At 34.2% G+C, this 6,395-nt stretch overlaps 1 long non-coding RNA gene across 1 annotated transcript; it reads left to right on the top strand.

Annotated features, from left to right (window-relative positions):
* Positions 1-3,791: 3,791 nt before the first annotated feature.
* Positions 3,792-5,750, top strand: LOC125268238. Its single transcript, XR_007184848.1, has 3 exons — positions 3,792-3,847; positions 4,110-4,260; positions 4,562-5,750. It is a non-coding gene; the product is annotated as an uncharacterized LOC125268238 (long non-coding RNA).
* Positions 5,751-6,395: the final 645 nt, after the last annotated feature.

The raw sequence follows: 6,395 nt of genomic DNA, 5'->3' as shown, positions 1-6,395 counted from the left end.
TTCAAAATCATCAACAAAAATAACAAATAGCAACTGATAGCTCATAAAATTACTTTTATTTTTTCTCCCTTTTTTTTTTTTTTTTACCAAATCATGCTACTGATCAGGCTAATCCATTTAAAGAGAAGCTAGGGCTTTTTCTTAGTTGTATTAAGAATAAATAGGCCTTCTCTAAATTGATGCTGTCATGCACTCTAGTAATACTACTTGTATTTGTGCCACAGAAATATCACACTTGTTTTTTAAAAAAATATATTTTCTGTTAACATAACATACAAGCGAATGAACGCAAGTAGTATAGGCTGCATCGCAGTAACAGTTCCTGGTTAGTTTCGAATTGACAAAAGCAGAAAACTCAGTAGCCTAAAGATAAAGTCCCTTTCAAGGAAAGTCTGTTCACTTGGTGGCCATTTGCAACGCCTGGCAGCTGTTTCGGCATCCAAGACCAAGTCCTATCTAATTGAATCATGGCTTGTGTTTGTTGGTTCTCTAATGAAAAAGAAGTATACTTTAAGTTAATTTTATGAAATATACTTAAGTAATGTTTAAGTATATTTTTAAGCATACATTATGTAGTAAATATACTAATATCAATATACTAGTAAACTTGTAAGTGTACTATTTTAAAATGCTTGGGACTAAATTGGCCCAATTTAGTATATAAAAAGTGTAACAGTAGTCAATTTTAAGTGTACAACTAGTTCACAGCTACGTTTCTCATTTGTACTGTATCTGTACTACAAGTGAGTATACTAAGTATACTAGTAGTTTACTATTTTAATACTTGTAGTACATTATTTTAGTTTATGAAAGTACACTTTGAAGTATACACTCAGTAAACTACTAGTTTAGTAGTTTTATACTGCAAGTAGCCTATACTTGTAAGTTCTTTAAGTAAACATAACATCATACTTATAGTTTAATATTTATATATTATTTTTGCACTTTAAGTATACCACTATGTTCCTATTTAGGTATTCATTTTTATACTTCAAAATACCTTTAACTGTACTTTAACTAAATGATTTTTTTTTTTACTCTAGCTTCATGCATCCTTTTTTATCAACACTTGAAAGTTTCATAAAAAAAGGCAACATTTTAAACAAAAAACTTTACAATTTACATTTGCGTGAGCAATCTTCTATCACTTGGTTCAGCTTCTTCTTCTCCTGTGTTTTGATCTGGAGATTCTGTACTCTTTCAGAAGATACGTAACAATGCCCCCTACTGTATAAGAGTGAAAACACTGATAGGCGAATTCCTGTGTTTACTAGGCGACCAGTAGACTAACCAACACAAAAATTCAGATTCTATTACAAAAAAAAACTTTTTGGAACCTTTTTTTAAGAGTATGGTTAGTTTTAAAACTTGACAACCACAAGCTCATAGTTTTGAATCAAGATGACACTGACCTATGAACTGGAGAGTTACACGGATCCGCTATCGCCTCTGTGCCCTTGAGCAAAGACATTCATCCGCCCAATTACTCCAGAGGGACCATCCTGCATTTAGTGTGCTGTCGAGTCAGATAAAAGACTACTAATAGCATTTACAAGGCAGACTGGTTCACATCTGTGAGAATGTTGTTTAGCTTGTTGATACTGCTATGTGTTTGTCCTTCATACCTTGTATTTTTCCTTCGTTCTTTTTCAGTACTCCACCTCCCTTCCTCTCTTTCTGTTTTCTGGTGTAGAGAAGCTTCTCTTTTCATCAAGGTCCAGACCAGCTCTTCAAAAATTTAATTCGATGTGACAGGCACATCTATTTCTCAGCCAGAATCACTGTAGCGCTTCGGTCCAGATTACATGCTACTCTCCACAGGTGAGCCGTGACCTACACAAAGCAAACAGCACGAAAGCCATCCAGCTAATCATCAAATGTATGCCTCACATCCTCCTCATGATAGAAAGCACTGAGATAGTGAGGGAAGATGATTGGGAAATAATTACACAGATAAAGGATTTTTCCCCACTTGATTTGATTTCACTTTGTGACAACACAATTTAAATTGATTGTAGAGGACATTGTGAAATCCTAATGACCAGTCCTAAATACTGCAGAAGGAATCGGAGCATAAGTTGCTTTTAGGGGTTTGTGATGACTAAATGTAGTTTTTCTTTGGCACTATACCAACGTTAATTTTAGTTCAGGTTTTTAATGTTTTGTTTTTTTTTAGTTTTAGTTTTAATATTTTAGGGGTTCTAAAGGTGCTATGTGCTAACTGGTATATGGAGTTAAATTTCTTAGCACAGGCTATTTTTATTGCAATAAAGTTATTAGGCTACTATCAAGCTATGTCATGATTCAAAAACTAAAACTCAAATTATTTTGTGGCCATTATCCATTTAATTTAGCTTATTTTTGAGTAATGAAACATTTATTTTATTTTATTTATGTTAAAGGCATTTTAACATTGAGGAAGATATTTATAAAAATGCCAATAACTATGTCTATACTATACTAGTCTATGAGAATAATAATAATTAATAATAATTTGCTACATTTATATAGCGCTTTTCTGGGTACTCAAAGCGCTTTACATATGTGACCCGTGCTGGAAAAAGGAGTCAGAATGAGCAAATTGTCAAAAATTAATGTTATTTTCAAAAATTAATGTTGTTGTCAAAAATGAATTAATGTTATTTTCACATTCTCTATTAAAACCCCGGTCCCACTTCATATTAGGTGGCCTTAACTACTATGTACTTACATTTAAATTAATAATTTGATACAATGCACTTATTGTGTACATACATGTTTTTACATTGTACTTATATTTGAAAAACACCTGCATGTAATTACATATGTAATTAATTTCTGTATTTACACTTATAATTACACTGTTGACCCTTCCCTTACACCTTAACCCACCCTTAAACCTACCCATACCACCAGAGCTTTCCCTAACCTTACCCGTATCCACCTCAATAGCAGATGTGTTTTGCAATTCAATATGAACCCAATAAGTACATTGTACTTATTTGTTGATGTAAGAACAAAGTAGTTAAGGCCACTTAATATAAAGTGGGACCAAAACCCTTTGAAGTGATGTTTGATTTGTTGGAAAACGACAAAAAATGACTGAACTACACCTGTTTGAAGTCGATCAGCAAAGTCAATTTTGAGAAAAATCGAGTTAAAGTTTTCTGAAGGTTCCAAAACAAATTCACCTAGCAACCATACCTTAAAATCCTACATGAATCCTACATGACATAACAGATAATTTTACTTGAATTCTCGCCAAGACAGATAATTTGAAATACTGAAATTCTGTGTATATGTGTATATCAGGATCGCGCGCGGTCAGAGGCGCCTTTGTGCCCGCGGTTCTTATCTGACAGTCAGCGCAAGATCGTATTGTTTACATTACAGCACATTTTAATTCATATTTCATGGTGTCTCAAAATAGCACAGTTGAGTACACTTAGATATTCTTAAGATTATCTTAAGGATTACTAAAGAAGAATTTTTAGTATATTAAGTACAAAATTAGTGCAAGAAAATAGAGCACTTTAAGCACATTATAGAACTTTACTTTTTTTCACCTGGGTCCGAACCACTGATTCGAAACAAAAGATTTGTAAAGCTTCAAAGCAGTGTTTTGAAATCGCCCATCACTAGATATAGTTGATAAGTCGTTAATTTGTTTTTTTTGGTCACTTCATAACATACCACTGTAGTCACATGAACTGTTTTAAATATGTCTTTAGTAGCTTTCTGGATCTTGAGAGGTTCAGTGACATTGCTGGAAATAGAGGCCTCGCTGAGCCATCGAATTTCATCAAAAATATCTTAATTTGTGTTCCGAAGATGAACGAAGATCTTAGGGGTGTAGAACGACATGAGGGTGAGTAATTAATGACATTATTTAAATTTTTGGGTGAACTAACCCTTTAATAATGGGGAGCTCACATCATGTTAGAATAATCATAAAATTCCGTCATGATGTGTAGGCCTACAAAAACACTATTCTGATGTCATAATTTTGTTTGTTCACGAATTGTTGTTCTGTGACTTCATTTGACTGCATTATTACATAACTACAGTGCAGCATCTGTGAATACTACAGCTTTTGTTTTATTTTCCACTTGACCTTTTGAAACGTGCAGAGAAGTCCCCGTCTACCTACAAAAAACTGAGTCAGAATTTACAGGAGAGACTCTGACCGAGAGTCTGACCCAGTCCGGCCCGAGGCACGCTGTGTGTGTGCGTAGAGAGAGAGAGAGAGAGTAAGAGTCCTATCATGACTGTGTGCTGAAGGTAAGGGTTATTCCAGTCAAGCACTCAAGTCACTGAGGGGCTTGTACATGTCGGTTCTTGTCTGATGCGGCAGGTTTTCTCTTTCTTTCTTTCTCTCTCCTCCTCTCCCTTTCTTCCCCTATTCGGCCCGCTTTTCTTTTCTTTCTGTCTGTGTCTCTTTCCATCTTTCCTCTCCCTTTGAGTCCTGCTCCAGTAGCCCTGCAGGTTTTAATGGCTCTGTGAGACAGTATAAAAGCAGCGGGTGCATTGAGTCATTTTAGCCTGAGGATTCAGACTGACTCTGTTTGTTTTTCTATTTCAGCTGTCACTCCGCAGGCCTCCACATTCAAAGGTCCGCATAAATGCCAAAATGCAGAAATAAAATGGTCACGGTCATTTTATTGTGCGCGGAATAACCTTCGCCTGCATCCTCACATCAATCAGTCTAATAAGGAGCTGAGACGGGAGCGCCGCACGCCAGTAATAATGGAGTGGATTCTGGATTTGATGGTCAGAAGACAAGCTGAGACTGCACTGTGCTATGGTCAGCTACATCATTAAACACATGCATGCGCTCGGCTCTTAATGAATCTAATTTGACAAAATTGCAAGAATAATAATGATGTTTTCTAGATACATCATATCCTTCCAGGTAAAGTATCTGGCACGGTCAGTGGAGTCAGTAGGCTATTAGAGTTGCGTCCCAAATTATGTACTAAACTTTGTGCACTTATCCACTATAGATTTCAACATGATTCATTATTTGTGCTGTTTATGATTTTAAATTAAAATAATATAACAAAGAGCCTACCTGTTCACAATAACAAGCAGCATAATGGATTGTTTTTATACAGCTAAAATAACTTATTTATCCGTTCTTACATTAAAAGTACGGTTACTTTTGACAGAGTACTTCTACTCAGCGTCCTAAACCAAATACTTCCCTACTATACAGTATGTGAAAACCGTACACCAGCAGAGTGGAATATCCAAATCTATAGTATTCAAAAAACAGTAGGCGAAAAGTACCCGGATGAGTAACTACTTCCGGCGAGATTCTAAAGTACGCAAGGGAGAGGATTTATGAATGGCAGTGCAGCAGCACAACTGACACTGGTAGGTCATGTGACAGTAACAACATGGCGAATATAGTACGTCCTAATTTCATTTACCCATACCCATATTCTACCCATATTCATAGGGTACAACAGTGCTAAAGGCACACCCTAAGAAAAATGTGCTTTTCAATACTCCCATATTGTATGACTGCAGAAAATATATATAGGTTTTTATTTAACATTGATGGAGCAACAGATTTTGTGTGAAAATAAATCATAAAAGTGGTTTGTTTTTCTTTAAAAATCTTATAAATGTATGAGGTGGCAAGGTGGGCCTTTTCCCTACACATAGGGTAAAAGGCTCACCAGCATGGGGCAAAAGGCACAAAGTATCGATAAAAATAATTGTTTATAATAATGCCTAAAATTAACTTGTTCAAAACAATCACTTTAGCAAAGTTTGAATTTTTATTAAATTAATTTTTGTTCAATAAATATTTGAGATTATATATATATATATATATATATATATATATATATATATATATACATATATTTAAAAAACAGAATTAACAAAATTATTAAAAAAAAAAGTGAAGATTCTGAAAGCATTGAATGAAATACCATAATAATTTAATGAAGCTTTACATAAGTAACAAATAAATGTGATATTTTATTATATGATTAATATCATAGGCTATTTTTTAAATATGATGGTTTCATTATAAATATATGGTGGACAGTCTGATATATGACATTTTCCATCTGAATCTAACCGTGTGTCATGTCAGTTATCATGTTAATTATTGTGCCTTGTGCCCCAACAGCAGGACGCTTTTACCCCAAATACTAAACTTTTACATATTCTTCCAGTATTGAAAAACTGTTGCTTTATTGTCAGCAAATCTGAAAATCATATTTGTGACAAAATATAGACAATAATTTTATAGATTCTCATTTGCTACATAAATCTTTTAAAAATTAAAAAAAAACAAAAACAAAAAAAAAAAACATTAAATATTAGATTAGCGGAGAATCAAATTTGCGTTGCTGTCTGCGATCACGTCAAGGATCAGTCAAATCAGTCAAAGAATGATT

This window comes from Megalobrama amblycephala, linkage group LG5 (genome assembly GCF_018812025.1).
Source record: "Megalobrama amblycephala isolate DHTTF-2021 linkage group LG5, ASM1881202v1, whole genome shotgun sequence".
Lineage (NCBI taxonomy): Eukaryota > Metazoa > Chordata > Actinopteri > Cypriniformes > Xenocyprididae > Megalobrama > Megalobrama amblycephala.
This window is presented reverse-complemented; position numbering and strand designations above follow the sequence as displayed.